We start from the raw sequence: 22,811 nt of genomic DNA, 5'->3' as shown, positions 1-22,811 counted from the left end.
AATTTTGTTTATTTTATCTTTCATTTTAACCATGATTTTTAGCCTCTGTTTATTGGCTTGGATGTGTGAAATTAAAAAATTCCCCAAACACATGTGAAATATTCATTAACTATTGTACATAACAAACAAACAGATGCATACACTTAGGCTATGTCTCGACTGTAGGCTTCTTTCAGAAGAAGATTGTCCAGAAGAGAGTGTCCTCACAGAAAAGGCGCATCGAAAAAGTAATTGATTGGGCACTATCTCACATTTAAGTTGTGATTACTATGGACAGCTTGGCCACCAGGGCACCTGTGCTTTTTCCTGGAGGCTTTTTCTTTAAAAAAAAAATCCCTCTTTCCTCTCCACACATGCCTTTTTCTGAAAGTGCTCTTTCAAAAAAAGGTTTCTTCCTTGTAGAAAGAGGTTTACCACAGTCAGAAAAACTCCTTGGTTTTTGACTTTCTGTCCAAAGAATGCTATAGCAGTGTACATAGAAGTGTAGCTTTTTCTGGGAAAATGGCCATTTTTCCAGAAAAATTCTGCAGTGTAGACATACCTTTATTGTCAAAGTTTCCAAGGGACAGCTGTGGTCTAGAATTTCTCTCAGAAATTAGACCCTCATTTAAATGTATTGGGAAGCATTTCTTTGTCTTCACAGGACTTTTAAACATTTCCATATGTTTTCTAGGTGGAAATATGCAAATTGCAACTAGTCAAGGAAAGGAATTTTTAACTGTCTTTTCCTGCAATTCTCCAGGAACGTTTATGGAGGTGAACAAATAATAATCATTATTATTAACCAATTGCAGCACAGACTTGATAAACGTACAGTGTTTCAAAACAAAATTTCAACAGTTCCACATTTCGCAACCCCCAGCAGCCCATAAGTAGAGAAGTTCCATATGATCTCTAACTTGGGGTCTTTTCTCTCCAGCAACCTCGGGATTTCAGCCAACCTTCAGCCATGAAGATTCTCTACCTTCTCTTTGCTGTCTTCCTCTTGGTGCTGCAAAGCTCCCCAGGTAAGAGCATAATGAAATGAAGGGATAATGTAGAGAGACGTTTGTGAGTCTGCTCTAAAATTTTAGAACACTGTATTATATTTTCCCAACTTCTTTTCTACCATAGCATGGATTTTAGCAGGGACTTGATCTGACTCTTTTCCCTGTGCAGGATTCACCCAGTTTAACACTAGGGACCGAGCATGTGAAAGGGCTGCAGGTAATTGTGCCCGTCAATGTTACTACCCTTATAAAAGGATTGGAATTTGCAATCGTGGAAGGATCTGCTGTAGATGGAGCAGGGTAAGCTCAGAATCCACATGTGATACTGTACATCATATTTATAGCCACATTAATAACTCCCCAGCAAATTCAATATGAATCACCCAAGAACTATATTTGTTGTTTGTCCCTTTACATTTGGGGAATGTTACAGGATGGGTTTTTGTTAGAAAATGAGACTCTGTTTCCTTTACTGGAGAGTTAGAGGTACAGGGAGGGGAGACCCATGTTCAGAAGTCAGGCACATTTACTTCGGGACCCAGGTGGGCAGACAGCTCGGTTGCGTCTAGATTGGCATGATTTTCCGGAAATGCTTTTAACAGAAAAGTTTTCAGTTAAAAGCATTTTCGGAACAGAGCGTCTAGATTGGCACGGACGCTTTTCCGCAAAAGCACTTTTTGCGGAAAAGCATCCATGCCAATCTAGACGTGCTTTTCCGCAAAAAAGCCCCGATCGCCATTTTCGCGATCAGGGCTTTTTTGCGGAAAACAAATCTGAGCTGTCTACACTGGCCCTTTTGCACAAAAGCTTTGTGCAAAAGGGACTTTTGCCTGAACGGGAGCAGCATAGTATTTCCGCAAGAGGCACTGATTTCTTACAGTAGGAAGTCAGTGCTTTCGTGGAAATTCAAGTGGCCAGTGTAGAGAGCTGGCAAGTTTTTCTGGAAAAGCTGCTAATTTTCCGGAAAAACTGGCCAGTCTGGACTCATGTTTTTCAATACAACTGACTATGTTCATTACAACTCTGTAGCAGCCTGTTGCAGCCTGGAAAATGCATCTCCTACTCTGGCATCAGCCTGGGGTATCTGCACTCACTGTTCAGTGACGAGGAAGCATTTGAGATGAAATGTTTTGTTGTTCTTGTTTTAATGGATAGAAACCTAGAGTGTGAATGTTTCTTCTTTGTTTTGTAGATCAGAGTCTGAGCATTAGCCGCAGAGAAGGTTTATGGAGGATTCCTGGGAATCTGGCAGAGGATGCCTGGCTTCTAAAGTCATAGGACGCTTTTCTTCTGAGCTGCAAAGAACCTCGCAAACCTTAAAATCCACAAGGGAGCCCTTGTGCCACCTCTAATAGCTTCTTCTTCTCCTTTTCATAAACATAGCTGGTTGTAGTGCTGCATCACAAACGTGTGTGGGTGTTTTGATTGACATTTTGGGGTTATTTAGCTATTTCTTTTCCACAGAAATCCCTTCTTTTAAACAAAATTACAGATTAAAAAAAGGCCACCTTCATTTGTTAAATCTATATGGGAGTGTTCCTGGACCAGGGGACGTACATTTCTGTGTCTTTCCCTAAGACCACGTGGATACATCTTTACCTCTTCCTTTGTGCTTTTTACGAAGCTCTTTAGTTTGTGTTGTGGTCAGAGGACTTGGGTTCAGCACAATGTGGCTGCAGTGTATTGACAGCCCGTGGCAGTGCTCCAGGGCAGACTTTTCCTTTCTTTGCTCCCCTCACCTCCCAAACTTCCCCAGCCTAAGGGACCCCTTTCCCCCTGCTCTTTTTCCATAAATGGTCATGTGCAGCAGGGTCTAACACAGGAACCAGAGCAGCAGCAAAAATCCCAGATGCCCGAGATATCCACTATTGTCCATGTCCTTCAGGGCAGGTGGCTGGTGGAATGGAAGGTGCCATAGTTGGGGTAAATACGCCCAGGGGCCTAGTCCTTGCAGGGCTCCCCATATCAGGGTAAATACGGCCCCGTGGCCTAGTCCACAGGTTTGCGGGCTTTCCTCTGCTCCGGAGCACTGCAGAGGGAGGGTAGTGGGGCTGGGCCCTCCCATTCCACCAGGTCCCAGCCTGGGGCCCTATAGGCAGTGGCTCAGTCCACTGAATGCTCAGTGCGGGGTTCCTCCATCTCAGGGGATGTGGCACATTTTGACAGGGCTCCCGTTACCCACTGGGGGACAGTCTCAGAGGGGAGGTGAATTGTTCCTGCAGGGATCCCATTGCCTGGCCTCTATCAGTGTCACTGTTCTAGTGGGCCTCATTTCCCAGCGAGTTTCCTTACCTCTGGGGTCCCCGCAGTTTGCAAAGCCGGGAAATCCCCTCCCTGGCCAGCTGGCTCATGTCCTGGGCTGGGTCACACATGGACCATCACAGCTAAGCCACCACCTTCCCTAGGTGAGGTTGGTGCTAAGGTCGAAGAGAAGGGAAGAGAGGGGGGCTCCATCAGTATTCTCCTGTCCACTCCCAATCTCCCCGGGGCCAGGAATATTTCTTTCCCAAGGGGTCCTGGAGCAAAGGGACATGGACTTCCACCCCCAGCTCCTGCAGAAGAACAAGAAGGGACCCAACGCCAGGCAGGAACCTTAAAGGCCCAGGGTCTCCACTGAACCCGGAGAAGATGAACTGGACAGAAGTCTAATTCCTTCCCTGCTCTGGCTCTGCCTGCCTCAGGGGAACACGCCCACCCCACAGTCCCTGCAGCTGGAGGTTCTACAGCCTGTGGGAGCCGCCTGTCTTTGCCTGGGGTCAGGGAGAGGGGGAGAGGTCTCTTAAATCCAATCCAAGGAGGGGGATGGTGAATCAGAACCAGGCTCCTGCTGCTCCTTATGGCCGTGGCTCTCCCCTGGGACACTCTGGGCCCAGCGCAGGAGTTGACATGCTGTGTGGGAGAGAGGCAGACCAGGATCAATAGACACATCAAGGTGACACAACTCATTCCTGGATCTGACTGGGGGCTGGACATGGGAGGGGTGAAGGGCGTGAGCCTATCACTCAGAAGCCAGCCAGGGTCACCACCAGAGGGGATTGGTCTCAAAGTAATTCCAGCACCATCTCTCCGGGATGGCCTCCCACAAAGCCATGGAGGGGAAGTCCTTGACTTGTGTTCACCTGGCTCCTCTTTCCTGCCTGGCTGATCTCAGAGTCTCTGGGTGAGGTCACCATCTCCCCACCACCTTCCCCTAATCATCTGAGGTCCCGCAACAGCTTTTGTGATGTCTCTGCCGCACACACACCCCACCCTTCCCTGCAAGGTTGGTGTCCTGCCCCCACCCCGCCCCTTGGGACACACTCACTGACCTGAACATGGGACTCTCAGGGTACGTCTAAACTACATGCCTCCGTCGACAGATGCATGTAGATTAGCCAGATCGGCAGAGGGAAATGAAGCCGCGATTAAAATAATCGCGGCTTCATTTAAATTTAAATGGCTGCCCCGCTCTGCCGATCAGCTGTTTGTCGGCAGATCGGGGCAGTCTGGACGCGACGCGCCGACAAAGAAGCCTTTCTTGATCAGCACAGGTAAGCCTCGTGAAACCAGGTTTACCTGTGCCGATCAAGAAAGGCTTCTTTGTCGGCGCGTCGCGTCCAGACTGCCCCGATCTGCCGACAATCAGCTTATCGGCAGAGCGGGGCAGCCATTTAAATTTAAATGAAGCCGCGATTATTTTAATCGCGGCTTCATTTCCCTCTGCCGATCTGGCTAATCTACATGCCTCCGTCGACGGAGGCATGTAGTCTAGATACACCCTCATAGAGATGTAAAGGGGTTACCAGTGCCAAAAAGCCAGAGTGACTCCCCTCCCCCATCCTGGGTAACTAGTTAAACGTAACAGTCAACCAGTTAATAAGTTAAAGGGGATTTTACACCCCTACTCTCACACGAGCGACAGACCAACAATTCCTCCTAGTTCCCATTCAGCAAGTGTCTGAGAAGAACAGGTGCATGAGAGGGAACTGGGAGCTGTGCAGAGACAATAATTGCAGAGAAGCTGCACAATCAATCCAGTCCATGATGGCTTGTGACTTATTTGTGTGGCTTTTAAATAAAACAAAAAGACCTGAGTCTTCCTGTCAATAACCGCCTTGCTCAGCCAATCAGCATCGAGATTCTGAGACGTAGGAGGCAGAGGGGTCTCAGAAGATGTACCAAAGGATGGTCCAGGTCACCACCAACCTCTCTGTGAGGGCCTCCTACAGTAAGAGTAACCCGCCTCCTCCACACACACACCCTTTAGTGGAAAGAGGGAAGAAAGGAATTGGGGGAAAAGAAGCTTAAGAAGAAGAGAAATACGGAGGGAAGGAGAAACCTAAAAGGAAAACCCCTCCCCGTCACCAATACCCAGGGGCTGTGTCTACATTGGCACCCTTTTCCGGAAAAGGGATGCTAATGAGACCAGTCGGAATTGCAAATGCCCCAGGGATTTAAATTTTCCCCGCGGCATTTGCATGAACATGGCTGCCGCTTTTTTCTGGCTCGGGACTTTGCTGGAAAAAAGCACCAGTCTAGACAGGGCTCTTGCAGAAAATAAACCCTTTCCCAGAAGAACCCTTATTCCTCTTTAAAATCAGGAATAAGGGATCTTCCGGAAAGGGTTTATTTTCTGGAAAATCGCGTCTAGACTGGCACTTTTCTCCGGCATAACCCCGAGCCAGAAAAAAGCGTCAGCCATGTAAATGCAAATGCCGTGGGGGATATTTAAATCCCCCGCGGATTTGCAATTCCGACTGGTCTCATTAGCATCCCTTTTCCGGAAAGGGATGCCAATGTAGACACAGCCAACTGGTCCCAAAACAGACTCCTAAGGAACTCCACTTGTTATGCCTTTCCAGCAAGATTGTGAACCATTAATAACTACTCTCTGAGAATGGTTATCCAGCCAGTTATGCACCCACCTGATAGTAGTACCATGTAGGTTTGTACTTCCCTAGTTTATTGATAAGAAGATTGTGCAAGAGCATATCAAATGCTTTACTAAAGTCTAGGTATAACATCCACTGCTTCACACTTATCTACAAGACTTGTTATCCTATCAAAAAAAGCTACCAGATTGATTTGACATGATTTGTTCTTTATAAAACCATACTGGCTGTTACCTAACCCCTTATTTTCTTCCAGATGTTTGCAGATGAATTCCTTTATTACGTGCTCCAGTATTTTTTCCTGGCATTGAAGTTAAGCTGACCGGTCTGTAGCTTCTTGAGTTGTTCTTATTCCCCTTTGTATAGATGGGCACTATATTTGACATTATTTCGGCTTCCAGTTCACTGAGGAGAGTTGTTTAAACAGTCAGTATTTAAGAGCCTTTTCAGAGCTCTGGTACCAAGTACCTGCTTCTCACAGGACACTGGGACACCTGGCTACTAAAGTCTTTGGATGCTTTACTTCTGGGCTTCAATGAACCTTGCAACCATTAAAATTCACAAGGGAGCCATTGTGCCACCTCAAATAGTTTATTCTTCTCCATTTAATAGAAGTAGCAGGTTGTTGTGCCGCATTCAAGAAAGATGTGGAGAAATTGGAAAGGGTACAGAGAAGAGCGACAAGAATGATTAAAGGTTTAGAGAACATGACCTATGAAGCCAGGCTTCATGAACTGGGCTTGTTTAGTTTGGAAAAAAGAAGATTAAGGGGGGACATGATAGTGGTTTTCAAATATCTAAAAGGGTGTCACAAGGAGGAAGGAGAAAACTTGTTCCTCTTGGTTACTGAGGACAGGACAAGGAGTAATGGGCTTAAAGTGCAGCAAGGGAGGTTTAGATTGGACATTAGGAAAAAATTCCTAACTGTCAGGGTGGTCAAATATTGGAATAAATTGCCAAGGGAGGTGGTGGAATCTCCCTCTCTGGAGATATTTAAGAACAGGTTAGATAGACATCTGTCAGGAATGGTGTAGACAAAGCTTGGTCCTGCCTTGAGGGCGGGGGGCTGGACTCGATGACCTCTTGAGGTCCCTTCCAGTCCTATAATTCTATGATTCTATGATTACAACTGTGTGTGTGTGTGTGTTTCGATTGACATTCAGGGGCTATTTAGTGATTTCTTTTCTATAGAAATCCCTTCTTTTAAAAAAAATGACATATAAATAATATAAAAGGCCACCTTCATTTGTTAAACCCAGGGGTGTTCTGAGACCAGGAGACCTAATTTTTTGTCTTTCCCTAAAATCATTTGGATAAATCTTTACATGTTCCTTCGTCCTTACCCAAATCTTTAGCTGCCTAAGGAGGAGTCTCAGGATCAGCTTTTGGTCAAAGGAGTTAGGATCATTCACCACATGGCTTCACAGTGATGACATCCCATGACAGTTCTCCAGGGCGTGCATTTCCTCTCTCTTTGCCCCTCATCTCCCAAACCTCATCACCACGAGGGCCCTTTTTTCCCCCCCTGATCTTCTAGACATGGCCGTGTGCAGCAGGCTCCAGCAGAAGAACCAGAATGGCAGCACGAATCTCAATGCCTCAGGCAAACACTCAGTGTTGCCCACGTCCTTTGGGGCAGGTGACTGGTGGGGTGGGAGGTGCAGTGGGAATTTGGGTAGGAGCAGACACTTGGGGTCATGCGACAGGGTACAGAAGGTGGCGCAGGCTCAGAGCAGGTGCGGTTCATGTGGCGGGACTTTGCTCTTCTCTCCCTCACAACTCCCCTTCTGGCAAAGGCTTTCTACCTTCCCCCAGCCCTCCTCATCTAGCAGGGGCCTTTTCTCTCCTCTTGGTCTCCTCTGGCTTGCACAGGTCTTCTCTCTCTCCCCTGGTCCTTCTGGGTTGTGAGGGCTTTCTCCATTCTCCACCACCCTCTACTGGCAGGTGCCTTCTTCCTCCCTCCAGGTTGACAGCTATCTTCGCTCTCTGCCCAGCCCCGTTGTACAGGTGGGCCCTAATTCCTATACAGCACAGACTGCCCCCAGCCCATATAATTTATTAGACAGGAAACAAAGGGTAGGAATAAATGGTCAGTTTTCAGAATGGAGAGAAGTAACTAGTGGTGTTCCCCAACGGTCCATATTGGGACCAGTCCTATTCAACCTATTTATAAATGATCTGGAAAAACAGTGAGGTGGCAAAATTTGCAGATGATACTAAACTACTCAAAATAGTTAAGACCAAAGCAGACTGTGAAAAGTGTTCAAAAGATCTCACCAAATGAAGTCATTGTGCAACAAAATGGGAAAATTCCTGCTCCACCTTCCATTTGAAATGATTGTATTGTTCTTGTTTTTATGGACACAAACCTAGAGCATGAAAGTTTCTTCCTTTTTTGTAGATCAGAGAGTGAGCAACAGCAGAAGAGAAAGTTAATGCGGGATTTCTGGGTATCTGGCAGAGGACACCTGGTTTACAAAGTCATTGGACGCTTTTCTTCTGGGCTGCAAAGAACCTCGCAAACCTAATAACCCCCAAAGGTGCCCTTGTGCCACCTCTAATAGCTTCTTCTATTTTTAATAAAGGCAGTTGGTTGTTGTGCAGAACCAGAACACCTCTGTGTGAGTGCATTGATAGACATTTTGAGGCTCTTTAGTTATTTCTCTTCCATAAAAGTCCCTTCTTTTTTTAGAAATTACATATAAATCAAATAAAAGGCCACCTTCATTTGTTAAATCCTCTTGGGAGGGTTGTGAGACTCAGGGATGTACATTTTTATGGGGTTCCCTAAGATCATGTGGATAAATCTCTACCTGTTCCTTTGTCCTTTGACAGAGCCTTTTGGTTTGTGTTCTGGTCAGAGTTGGGCTCAGTGACAATATAGCTGCACAGTATTGGCAGCCCATGACTGTACTCCTGAGCAGGCCTTCACGCATTCTGCTCCCCCCTCCCCAAACTTCCCCCACCATCAGGGACCCCTTTTTCTCCTTGGTATTCCAAACATGGGCCGTGTGCAGCAGGGTTCAGCACAGGACCTGGAATGGCAGCAGAAATCCCAAATGCCTCAGGCAAACACCCCATGATGCCCACATCTTTCAGGGCATGGGGCTGGGGAGGTGCAGTAGTCAAAACAGTGCCTTGGGGCTCTGGTTTGAAGGCAGGAGACTGAGGACATATGAGAGAGAGGGTGGGTGGTGAGGTAGGTTCAAGGAGGTGGGGGTCCCATCTGGCTGGACTTTTTCCCCCTGTCCAGCTTCCCCAGATGGCAAGGGACTTTTGTCTTTCCTCCAGTCCTCCCCAGTCAGCATGGGCCTTCTCTCTCCCCTCAGCCTCCTCTGGCTGGCATAGGTATTCTCTCTTCCCTAGACCTCCTCAGCCAGTAGGCATTGCCCGGACAACTGTCCTTATCCCTTCCACACTTTAGGGACACCCACCTTTACCCAATTCCTAGGGCTCAGGGCGTAACTTCCTGCGGGTCTGCAGGATCTTTTGCCACTGAAAGAGCCTTACACAGTAATATTCTTCATCTCTATGTATTCACACTTTCCAACAAAGCAGAATACACATGCTAAGCACATGGTGTCATACTCCCCAAGCGTGCTAAAGACAGCAGACTCCCTCTGTTGCTCAGTCTCTCGGGATCCTTCTTGCTCCATGTCATGGTCGTGCAGAGAAGTTCTGCCACCCCTGGGCTTAATCTGTGTCTTGAAAGTGAGTTCTTCTTCCAGGTCTTCCCTCCTTCTTCTTCTGGCTGTTCCTTTCCTGCTTTCTTCTTTCCCTTCCACTTTCCCTTTTTCCCTCTGGGTCTCCTTCTTGGACCCCAGTTTATAAAATGAAACTTGAGTCCTGCTTAGCTATCCCTTAACCAATTATTTTAATATCATTTTATTAATCAGAACATACCGTAACAGAATTTACCCACCACCTGAGTTGAAAAATTAATTATGCATCAGACAGAAACAGTTACACCCCAGACAGAGATCACACAGACAAACAATAGGAAAGTGAGGACAATAATCAGAGAATGAGGATTCCACAACCTCAACTATTGATAAACCGTTTCCTGCCAGATGAAATGCTGCTAACTAAGTTTTCTCTACCCGTCGTGATCTCTATTTCTTTCTGTGGGGACACTGGGTGCCATGAAGACCTTCTCTCAGCCTGGTGTGACACCATTTTAATGCAGTTTAGACAGAATGTGAGTTTGTGACTTCAAGCTTTACACCCTAATGGCTGCTGCTCTTCAGTCTGGCTACAGAGGAAGGCTGTTACACTGAGGCCTTCTCTCTCCACTCAGCCTCTCCAAGCTGGCAGCGCCCTTCTGCCTCTGCCCAGCCCCAATCTCTGCTAGGGGCTCAGTTCCTACACAGCACACAGTGTGCTCAGCCCACATTCCTAAAAGGCTATGTCTACACTGGCACCCTTTTCCGGAAATGCTTAAAACGGGACAGTTTTCCATTATAAGTATTTTCGGGAAAAGCACGTCTACATTGGCAGAATGCTTTTCCGGAAAAGCACTTTTTCTGGAAAAGCGTCCATGGCCAATGTAGACGCACTTTTCCACAAAAAAAGCCCCGAACATAATTTTCTCGATCGGGGCTTTTTTGCGGAAAACACTACTGTGCTGTCTACACTGGCCCTTTTCCGGAACAGTTTTTCCGGAAAAGGACTTTTGCCCAAATGGGAGCAGCATAGTTTTTCCGGAAAAACAATGACGATTTTACATTAGATCGTCATTGTTTTTCCGGAAAAGCAAGCGGCCAGTGTAGACAGCTGGCAAGTTATTCCGGAAAAGCGGCTGTTTTTCCGGAATAAGTGGCCAGTGTAGACCCAGCCCTATGGTCTTGGCTCACAGCATACACAATCGTAGTAAGCCATTCTCTCCTTTTTTAAAGATTTGGCACATCTCTGTAATGGGATAGGAGTCTAGAAATAGGAAACATTTTAGAAAACCACATACACTTCAGAATAATAATCAACATGGTAGGCAAAGGTGCATGAGCCTCTGAAACAGGCAGAGCTAGCTGCCAAGTCACGTCTGAGGGGGAAATGTTCCCTGAATTCCTTTATGAACCATGGACACCAGCAAAGCCCAAAGCAGCCTGAGAATCTCTTTCCATTCACTTCCACCAGTTTCTTGCCAGACTGAAGAGGATTAATTGGTACAGATGTTAAACCTGTAATCCCAGCCCCATCAGACTCCATGCCAAGAGTTATGAGGACTTCCAAAGAGCGAAGTTTCAACACAGATACTAATTACCTACAGGCAAATATTTGTCAGCTGTAACAGTAACAAAGAAAACATGCAGTTAATTGTAATAGTGTGATATATTTCCTAAAATTGGCTGCAATTAGTGCTGAGCTCTTAAATACTAGGTGCTGCATCTCTGGCTGACAGAGGAGTTAGACTGAGTAAAAGCAACAGCCACAAGCGGAGCCAACCACAAACTCACTCTGTTGTGAAGTAATTTCAGCTTTTATCTGCTTCTTCAATATCATTTGCTTTATTCCTGGAAGTCCGTAAACATCCAGTGCCCCTTGGCCTTTCTCTATGGAGAAAGTGCCAAGCAAGAAGATCAGTCTCCTCCATCTACTTACAGACAACTGACATAGAGGGTAATGCCTGGGGGCTGAGAGGGACACCTCACTACCCTGTCACAGCCTCTCTTTGCCCTGTAGGTGTCTGTGTTGGGTGTGGGGGAAGGCTTCATTTATGTAGGCAACCAGAGTTGCAAATGAAGCCCGGGATTTGAATCCCCCGGACTTCATTTGCATCTTGCCGGGCGGTGCCATTTTTAAATGTCTGCTAGTGCGGACTCCGTGCCGCGTGTAGCCGCACGGCACGGAGTCCGCACTAGCGGACATTTAAAAATGGCACCGCCCGGCAAGATGCAAATGAAGCCCGGGAAATTCAAATCCCGGGCTTCATTTGCAACTCCGGTTGCCTACATTACCACCCTAGTTCGAACTAGGGTGGTAGTGTAGACATACCCTAACTGTAAAATTCCTCACTTCGGATATACTATATTTGGACACTTCTTTAAACGTAATGGGAGGCAAAAAAAAAAAGAGGAGACTAAGGAGGGATATGCTAGAGGTCTATAAAATCACGAATGGTATGGAAAAAGTGAATAAGGAAAAGTTATTTACTAATTCCCAACATATAAGATCTAGCAATCACAAAATAAAATTGTTAGGCACCAGGTTTAAAACAAACAAAAGGAGGTTTTTCTTCATGCAGCGCACAGACAACCTGTGGAACTCCATGCCAGATGATGTGTTGGAGGCTTGGACTTTAACTATCCAAAAAGAGTTAGATAGAATCATTGAGGTTAGATCCATCAATGGCTTTAGGCAGCATAGGTAGGAATGGTGTCCCTAGCCTCTGTTTCTCTGGAGGTGGGTGACAGGAGAGGGATCATGTGTGAATTACCTATTGTGATCCCTCCCTCGGGGGCATCTGGTATTGGACACTGTCAGCAAACAGAATACTGAGCTAGATGGACCTTTGGTCTGACCCTGTATGGCCATTTTTCTGTTCTTATGTTCTTATTCCATTGTCTTCAAAGTATGGTCAATCATGAAGTAGCTGTCTGCTAGGTGGAAGTATACATACGGCAAATACTTAACAAAAGGAATCAACTATATTTTCTGGAATTTCTCCTGGAACGTTTATGATGCTTTACAAATTATCATTGTTATTATTAACCAATAGTAGCGTAAACTTAATACACGTGCAAAGTTTCAAAATGAAATTTCATCAGATCCACATGTCACAACCTCAGCAACCCAAAAAGAGAGACGCTCCATCTGCTCTCTGACTTGTGCTCTTTTCTTTCCAGCAATGTTGCGTTCCCAGCCAACTTTCAGCCATGAAGATTCTCTACCTTCTTTTTGCTGTCTTCCTCCTGGTGCCGCAAAGCTCTGCAGGTAAGAGCATAATGCGATAAAGGGACAATATAGAGAAACATTTGTGAATCTGTTCTAAGATTCATATCATATTCTTTCAACTTTTCTCTAAACAGAATTATGGTTTTCACCAGGGATTTGACATTTGACTGGAGAATGGTTACAGGGTCAGGAAGGCTTCATTAATATGGCTTTTAAGATCTATTTCTTTTGTCTGAATTAATCCTTGCAATAATATCACTAACAATTTACCTGTAGAGTCCCACAGGGGCTGGGTTTTGGTGCTACGCTAGTCAATTTTTTTCCGAAGGACCTGAATGGAAGAACTGAAATCATCATATATAAAGGTTACAGTGACAAACCTTAAAGGACAGGTCACTGGTACAGAGGGATTTTGATCCCTGTGTGAGGTAGGCACATGCAAACAAATACAGAGCTAAATATCAATATACAGATCTAGGAACAAAGAGGTGAGTCACATTTAGAAGATGATGGATTCAGTCCTGAGAAGATGGATAATGAACTGAACAGGATTGAAAGATTTAATTGATACTTTCAATGTATAAAGATAGAAAGCTCAAGTAGAAGAAGAGAGATTATTTTAACCTCACAGACATACAATGGGCTTGTCCTGACCAGGTATGTACTGATCAATACAAGATCCACGTTTCTGTGGATTCAGGTTGAGACTGATGTTAGCTGGTGTCGCTCTGCAGGATAATTCAGGAATGAGCAGCTGGTAATATTCCTACAACTCAGCGGGGAAGGGGATGACTTTACAGGAGAGGGGCTGTGCTTCAGCAGGACCAGAAGTGGTTGTTTTCACAGGCGAGCCGTTTAGGAGACATCCCACATTTGAGAGGTGAGGGCACAGGGCTGTTCGTTGGTCCAGACTGTATCTTGCAGAATGACATGGTGGATACTTTAAGGAATGCACAATCTATTTTAAAAGAGTTGAATATTAATCTCCTAAAGTGCCACATTCTCCTAAGGACCAGCCTGTCTGCAATCTCTAAGCCTGGCAATTGGCCATTGAGATCATAATCCCAAGAGCTGAGTCTTCACACACATGTTTGTGCAGAGTCCCACAGACAATCAGGCGTTCTCACTGGAAGAGGCTCGTTCAAAGTCTTCTCTGCCTACGAGTTCCAATCACCCAACTCACCACTGTGCCAGTTCACCCCTGCTTGGGCATAGAACTACAGACATTCACATTACTATCAAAAATCCAGAAAAAGAGGGCATAGGAAAAGAAGTGGTTTGATTCTGCTTTCACTTAACTGGAGATTCCGTTAATCAAAAACACACCAGATGCTGCAATCACAGCTTTTCTGTATCCTGCTGTGTGGATGACATTCAAGATTATTTTCTCTGTACAGGATTCATGCAGATCATTCAGAACAAACAGGCATGTTGGTTCCTTCAAGGTTTCTGCGCCCGTCTGTGCTTGTACCCTTTTGCAGAGATTGGAACTTGCGGTTTTGGAAGGAGCTGCTGTAGAAGGAGGAAGGTAAGTTCAGGATTCCTGGTGTGACACACAACAGTGTAAACAGAAAATTTGTGTCTGTTCTTTCTGTAGCTGATATTTCATGACCTTGGTGGTTTGGGACACACAGCACCACTCTGGGACATGGCACGAAGGAAACTCTTGTGCTGTCCTGCTTGTGGACTTTCTGGAGTATGTCGATGGTATATATGTCAATGGGAGAAGGCACCCATTAATCTAGTGCTGGGCTGGGCTGAGGTCCATTTAATTTCATCATTGAAGTTAATTTGAAATAGCACTGTAGTGTAGACATACCCACAGATATTGCAATCACAGCTTTTCTGTACCTTGCTGTGTGAATGAAAATCAAGACTGTTTTCACTGTGCAAGATTCACCCAGTCTATTAAGAACCACTAGGCATGATTCATAGAATCATAGAATACTAGAACTGGAACTGACCTTGAGAGGTCATCAAGTCCAGTCCCCTGCCCTCATGGCAGGACCCAAAACTGTCGAGACCATCCCTGATAGATGTCTTTCTAACCTGCTCTTAAATATCTCATGAGATGTAGATTCCAAAATCTCCCTGGGTAATTTACTCCAGTGTTTCACCACTCTGACAGTTATGAACTTTCTCCTAATGTCCAACCTAAACCTCCCTTGCTGCAGTTTAAGTCCATTGCTTCTTCTCCTATCCTCAGAGGCTAAGTAGAACAATTTTTCTCCCTTCTCCTTGTGACACCCTTTTAAATACCTGAAAACCGCTATCATATCCCCTCTCAATCTTCTTTTTTCCAAACTAAAGAAGCCCAATTCTTTCAGTATTCCTTCATAGGTCATGTTCTCTAGACCTATAATCATTCTTGTTGCTGTTCTCTGGACCTTCTCCAATTTCTCCACATCTTTCTTGAAATGTGATGCCCAGAACTGGGCACAATACTCCAACTGAGGTCTAATGAGCACAGAGTAGAGCACAGTGACTTCTCATGTCTTGCTCATCGCACACCTGTTAATGTGTCCCAGAATCATGTTTCCTTTTTTTGCAACATCTTCACACTGTTGACTCATATTCAGCTTGTGGTCCAATTGGTCCCCTAGATTCCTTTCTGTAGTACTCCTTCCTAGACAGTCACTTCCCATTCTGTATGCATGATACTGATTGTTCCTTCCTAAGAGGAGTACTATGCGTTTGTCCTTATTAAACTTCATCCTATTTACCTGAGACCATTTCACCAGTTTGTCCAGATCATTTTGAATTATGTCCCTATCCTCCAAAGCACTTGCAACCCCTTCCAGTTTGGTATCATCTGCAAACTTAATAAGCGTACTCTCCATCTCAATATCTAAATCATTGATGGAGATATTGAACAGATCGGATCCCAAATTAGACCCTGTGGAACCCCACTTGTTATGCCTTTCCTGCAGGATTATGAACCCTTAATAAGTACTCTCTGAGAACGGTTATCCAGCCAGTTATGCACCCACCTTATAGTAGCCCCATCTAAGTTGTATTTGCCTACTTTATTTATAAGAATATCATACGAGACCGTATCAAATGCCTTACTAAAGTCTAGGTATACTATGTCCACCGCTTCTCCCATATCCACAAGACTGGTTATCCTATCAATGAGAGCTATCAGATTGTTTGACATGATTTGTTCTTTACATATCCATGCTGGCTGTTTCCTATCACCTTATTATCTTCCAGGTATTAGCAGATTAATTCCTCAATTACTTGCTCTATTATCTTTCCTGGCACAAAAGTTAAACTGACTGGTCCTGTAGTTTTCTAGGTTGCTCTTATTTCCCTGTTTATAGATGGACACTATATTTGCCCTTTTCCAGTCTTCTGGAATCTCTCCCATCTTCCATGATTTTTCAAAGATGATAGCTAAAGGTTCAAATACCTCCTCTATCAGTTCCTTGAGTATTTCATCAGGCCCCGGTGACTTGCAGACATCTAACTTTCCTAAGTGATTTTTAACTTGGTTTTTTTTCTTTTTATCTTCTAAATCTACCCCCTTCCCACTCGCATTCACTATGTTAGGCATTCCTTCATCAGACTTCTCAGTGAAGACTGAAACAAAGTCTTTAAGAATCTCTGCCATTTCCAAGTTTCCTGTTACTGTTTCTCCATCCTCACCGAGCAGTGGGCCTACGCTGTCCTTCGTCTTCTTCTTGCTTCTAATATATTTACAGAATTTCTTCTTGCTTCCCTTTATATCTATAGCTAGTTTGAGCTTATTTTCTGCCTTTGGCTTTCTAATCTTGCCCCTGCATACCTGTATTGTTTGCTTATATTCATCCTTTGTAATTTGTCCTAATTTCCACTTTTTATATGACTCCTTTTTATTTTTAGATCATGCAAGTATTCCTAATTAAGCCAAGGCAGTCTTTTACTATACTTTTTAATCTTTCCTATGCAGTGGAATAGCTTGCTTTTAGGCCCTTAAAAATGTCCCTTTGAAAAACTGCCAACTCTCTTCAGTTTGTTTGGCTTTGCTTTTGTTTTTTTGCTTAGTCTTGCTTTCCATGGGACCTTATCTACCCGCTCTCTGAGCTTAACAAAATCTGCCTTCCTGAAATCCATTGTTTCTGTTTTTCTGTTCTCCCTTCTACCATTCCTTAGAATCATGAACTCTGTGATTTCATGATCACTTTCACCCAAGATGCCTTCCACTTTCAAATTCTGAACTGGTTCTTCCCTATTTGTTAAAACTAGCTGGAGTTACGTGGCGTTGCTCAGGAAACCGGAGGAACAAAATGTAGAAAAACAGTAATCCATTATCTTTTTTTGATAATCTACCTGCATTGTGATTGGTTTCCCAGAGACCTGGCTAGGGACAGGAGACATGGTTAACCATTTAGTTACCAGGTTCCTGGTTAGCCCTCCTGGGCATGAGAATCATTTAGTAGCTGTCTGGTAGGTGGAAATATGCATATTGCAACTACTTAAGGAAGTGAATCATTAACTGTAATTTCTGGAATTTCTCCAGGAATGTTTATGGTGCTTCACAAATTATCATCATTACTATTAACCAGTTGCAGCATAAACTTAATACATGTGCAATGTTTCAAAATGAAATTTCAGCAGATCCACATGTCACAGCCTCAGCAGCCCATAAATAGAGATCCTCCATCTGTTCTCTAGCTTGTGGTCTTTCATCTCCAGTGACGTTGAGTTTCCAGCCAACCTTCAGCCATGAAGAATCTCTACCTTTTATTTGCTGTCTTCTTCCTGGTGCTGCAAAGCTCTCCAGGTAAGAGCATAATGAGATGAAGCGACAATATGGATAAATATTTGTGAGTCTCTTCTAAGATATGTATTATATTCTTCCAATTTTTTTTCTAACAGAACAATGATTTTCAGCAGGGACCTGCCATTTGACTGGAGAATTGTTCCAGGGTCAGAAAGGTTTAATTAATGTGCCTATTAAGGTCTATTTCTATTTGTCTGATTAAGACCTGCTATAATAATGCTAGCAATTTACCTTTGGAGTCCCACAGGGACTGGTCATTGGTGCCTTGCTAGTCAATTTTTTTTCAAAGACCTGAATGCAAAAATTAAAATCATATATAAAGGTTACAGGTGGCAAACATTAAGGGACAGGTCATTGGTACAGAGGGATTTGGATCCCTGAGTGAGCCACATTCTCCTAAGGACCAGCCTGTCTGCAATTTCTAAGCCTGGCAAATGGCCATTGAGATAATAATCTGAAGAGCTGAGTCTTCACAGGAATTTCTATGCAGAGTCTCACACACATTCAGGCATTCTCACTGGAAGAGGCTTGTTCAAAGCCTTCTCTGTCTAGAAGTTTCAATCACACAACCGAGCACTGAGCCAGTTCACCCCTGCTCGGGCACAGAAATACAGATGTTTATATTAATATCAAAGATCCAGAAAAGGGGGCACAGGAAGAGAAGTGGTTTGACTGTTTTCACTTAACTGGAACAAAAAACAGGACTATGTAGCACATTAAAGCCTAACAAGATGGTTTATTAGGTGATGAGCTTTCGTGGGCTAGACCCACTTCTGATCTGAGGAAGTGGGTCTGGCCCATGAAAGCTCATCCCCTAATAAACCATCTTGTTAGGCTTTAAAGTGTTACATAGTCCTGTTTTGTGTTTCAGCTAGACCAGACTAACACAGTTACATCTCTATTACTTAACTGGAGATTCAGGTAACAAAAAACACACCAGATGTTGCAATCGCAGCTTTTCTGTATCCTGCTGTGTGAATGAAAACCAAAATTCCTTTCTCTGTGCAGGATTCACCCAGAGAATTAAAACAAAGGGGCACTGTAGGATAGCGGGAGGTTTCTGCACCCAGCGTTGCCACCGCCATCATCCATGGCTTGGAATTTGTAGCCCTACAGTGAACTGCTGTAAGAGTTTAAGGGTAAGTTCAGGATTCCTCACGTGAGACATCGCTGGGTATACAGAATATTTGTGTCTATCCTTTCTGTAGCTGATGTTTAATGAACTTGGAGGTTTAGAACACACAATTCTGGAACATGGCACAGAGGAAACTCTTATTCTGCTCTGCGTGTGAGCTATGGGGAGTATATTATTGGTATGTATATCAAGGAGAGAACGCACCCATCGACCTAGTGCTGGGGTGGGATCAGTTTAATGCCTTACTCAGGAGGGTGTATTTTTCATACTCCTGAGTGAAGTAGTTACAACAACTGAATTTCCCAGAGCAGACCAGATTAGTTCTGGGGTAGGGAATGTGGAATGTAGCAACTGAAATGCTTCTCTCCTGGCTGTTGCACAGAGCACGTATAGAGATTGTCATCAGCTAGAAATCTGCCATCTGAATGGGGTCAAGCTTTTAGGTTGACAGGAGGTGGAAGAGAAAACAGTCCAGGCATTCTCTCAGAATAATAAAAATGTTCTACAATAAAATATCTTTTGCTTTAGCTGTGGAAAAAACCTGCGTTTGAAAGGAAAATGGTCAATGGACATGAGTCACGATATTCTACGTATGTTATAGTTCTATATTTATATCTATCATAAAGATAGTCAACAATTTTAATGTGCACAATTTTGGTTTCAGCCCAAAATGGAATTTCAAATCGCAGCAAGTTTTTTAAAAAGTGTGATGACTATTTCAGTGATGCTGTACATCCTATTTCTGACCAGTTGAATACAGAATTTGCCAGGGAGCTGTTAATAATTCCAGTACTTTATTTGTTGTGGTTGTCACTTTCAGTGTGGAGACCGTTACTGGAAGGACGTTTGTAAGAAAATGACATTCTGCCTCCTTTACTGGAGTGTTGTGGGGAAAGGGAAATCCATGTTCAGAAGTCAGGAACATTTTCTTTGGGAACCCGGGAGCAGCCAGTACACGTTTCGATGTAACTGACTACGTTCATTCAGAATAGTGATAGAGATGCAGCTGTGTTAGTCTGGTCTAGCTAAAACAAAATACAGGACTACGTAGCATTTTAAAGCCTAACAAGATGGTTTATTAGGTGATGAGCTATCGTGGGCCAGACCCACTTCCTCAGATCAATTTGTGGAAGAAAATCGGCACGACCATATATACCAAAGTGATACAATTAAAAAAAAGGTGAACACATTTAAATTGACAAATCAAAGTGGGGCGCTTAATTCAAATTTGGTAAACCTCATTCTAAAAGGAGTAACGCCAAATTCAAAATAGCCAATTCAAAATAAATGCTGTGTAGACGCTTATTTCGAATTAGCTAGCCTCCAGCCCTTCCCAGTTTCCCCTGGTGGCCACTCTGGGACAAACCAGGAAAACTCCTCTCCTCTCCCCCACTAGACGGAGGAACGCAGCTGTCTACGGCCGCATAGCTGCCACCATAGCCCAGAAAGGCCACAGGCACACCCAGAAGCAGGTGTGCCTGAAAATTAAAGAGCTGCAGCAAGAGTACACCAGGGCTACTCGGGGCAGCTCCTCAGCAGGGGCAGACATCTGCCCCTACTTCGAGGCTCTGGACTGCATCCTGGGGGGGCGGGACCGTGCCACCCCAGAGGACAGCAAGACGGGACCAGAGGACCCTAACCAGGGCATGGCGCAGGAGCCGCCACACTACCAGGACCCCGAGCAGTCCCACCTGCAGAGTCAGCAGGGTCATCTGGGGAGGCCACACCGTGTAAGTGCTTCCCCTCCCCCTTTCTCACCTTGCTTTCCCCTTCCAGCTCCCTCCTCCCAGTTTTCCCCCTCCCCTCTCCCACCCTCTCTCCTCCTGTCTCCAACCTCCTTTCCCCAGTCTCCGAAGTAATTCATCCCTCCCCCTACCATTTTGTTAAATAAACAGAGTTTCTATTTTTTAAAAAAAATTGTATTTTATTTGACATCAGGAAGGGAAGCTAGGGAGGGGTAAGTGGAAGGACATGAGGGAGACAAATGCTTTGCTGTCCCTCATTGAAGTAGACAAGCAAGCAGGGAAAGCTGAGAACTGTCTGTCCAGGGTGGGGGTAGGGTCCTTTTAAGCACGGAGCTCAGTTAGCCTCTGGCAGCAGCCCCACACACTAAGTCCGACCCTGATGCGCTGCAAGAACTGGTTCCGGCCAGCCTTAACTCTGATTCAGAGTCCACTCAGTGTGGATGCACTATTTCGAAATAGCAAAATGCTAATTCCAACTGCATTTTGTGTGTAGATGCGTTAATTCGAATTAGCTTAATTCAAATTAACTATTTTGAATTAAGATAACTCGAATTAATGCTGTAGTGTAGACATACCCTTAAAGGGTAGCCTTCACTTTAGATGATAGCCTTTGTGCATCTCATTGAATTAATGAAATGTCAGACACACAATGGGCTTGTCCTGTCCAGGTATGCACTGAACAATACAGATGCTCATTTAGGTGAGATAAGGATGAAGCTGATGTTGACTGGTGACACTCTGCAGGATAATTCAGGCGCAAGCTTCTGGTAGTATCCCCACAACTCAGGTGGGGGTGACTTTACAGGTGAGAGGCTCTGCTTGAGAAAGGCCAGAAGTGGTAGTTTTCACAACAGAGGCATGTAGGAGACGTCCCACATTTGAAAGCTGAGGGCACCCAGCAGTTTATCGGTCCAGATTGTACTCTGAGGAATGTCACAGTAGATACTTTAAGGAAGGCACAGTCTGTTTTAAAACAGTTGAATATTAATCTCTTAAGGGGCCACTTTTGCCTAAGGACCGGCCTGTTTGGAATTTCTAAGCCTGGTAATTAGCCATGGAGGTAGTAATCCCAAGAGCTGAGTCTTCACGCGCATTTCTGTGCAGAGTCTCACAGACAATCACTGGAGTCAGGGTATGGAGGGTGAGAGTTCAGTGTGGAGGGGGTCCCATGCATTGGAACTTTTTGCCCCCCAGCAACTCTCCTCGAGGGCCTTCAAAGTCCCCACAGGCCTCCTCAAGCAGTATGAGCCTCTTCTCTCCTTCCAGCCTCCTCCAGCAGGCATAGATCTCTGTTCTGCCCCGGGTACTCCCAGCCAGCTTCCCTCTCCCCCAGTCCCTCCTGCCAACAGGGTTTGTCTCTCTCCCCCAGCCTCCCCAGGCCGACAGCGCCCTTTTCTCTCTGCCCTGCCCCCCTGTCTTGGCAAGCCCCAATTCCTATACAGCACAGTGTGCCCAGCCCACGCTGCTTGTGGCTTACAGTGTCCTCAAACACAGGAAGCTATTCTGTCCTTTCTTAAAGATTTTAAATGCCTCTCTAATGGGATGGAGCATAGAAACTGGAAACATAAAAGCCACATTCACTTAAAAGTAAAAATCAACATGGCATGAAAAGGTTCACGGCCTGCAGAAACACACAGCATTTGCTGCCAACTCACTTCTGGAGGCAACTTGTTCCCTGCATTCCTTTATGAACCATGGGACCTCTGCAAAGCCCAGTGCAGCCTGTGAGTCTCTTGCTATTCACTTTCCTCTGTTTTGTACCAGGATGAGGAGAATTAGTTGGTACAGACGTTCAGCCTGAAATCCCGGCCCCAGGAGAGTCCATAACAAGACTCTCATTGACTTCCAAGGAGCCAAACCGCAATCAAGATATTAATTTCCTAAAGGCAGTGATTTTCCAGCTGTAACGATAGCAAAGGAAATATGCAGTTAATTTTAATAGTGTCGTATATTTCCTAAAATTGGCCGGAATTAGGGCTGAGCTCCTCAAACCTTGCAAATACTGTATGTGTCAGGCTGACCGAAGAGTTAGACTGAGTAAAAGCAATAGCCACTACCAGAGTAAACCCCAATTTCACTGAGTTGTGAAGTAATTTCAGCTTTTATCAGTTTCTTCTACATTATTTGCTTTATTCCTAGAAGTCCGTAAGCATAGAATCATGGAATCATAGAACCGGAAGGGACCCCAAGAGGTCATCGAATCCAGTCCCCTGCTCTCACGGCAGGACTAAGCACCACCTGGATCAGGGGTGGGCAAAAGGGCCTCCGTAGGCTGGATACAGCTCACCAAGTGGATTAATCATGCCAGCGGAAGCCCTGCTGCTCCCCCACCCCCAGGCCAATTAGGGTCTGGGGGCAGGGGGAGTGCATGAAGTTTCCTCCGCCCTGCCAGGAATGCACGGCACTTAGAAGTAC

The 22,811-nt window shown here is 44.9% G+C and overlaps 1 long non-coding RNA gene across 1 annotated transcript; it reads left to right on the top strand.

Annotated features, from left to right (window-relative positions):
* The first annotated feature begins 866 nt into the window (after positions 1 to 866).
* On the top strand, positions 867 to 2,396 carry LOC102452239 (uncharacterized). Its single transcript, XR_332357.4, has 3 exons — positions 867 to 1,007; positions 1,159 to 1,289; positions 2,182 to 2,396. It is a non-coding gene; the product is annotated as an uncharacterized LOC102452239 (long non-coding RNA).
* Positions 2,397 to 22,811: the final 20,415 nt, after the last annotated feature.

Source organism: Pelodiscus sinensis, chromosome 3, assembly GCF_052426305.1.
Source record: "Pelodiscus sinensis isolate ZL-2025 chromosome 3, ASM5242630v1, whole genome shotgun sequence".
NCBI classification, from domain to species: domain Eukaryota; kingdom Metazoa; phylum Chordata; order Testudines; family Trionychidae; genus Pelodiscus; species Pelodiscus sinensis.
The sequence above is the reverse complement of the archived record's forward strand: the minus strand, read 5'-3'. Positions and strand labels throughout refer to the sequence as shown.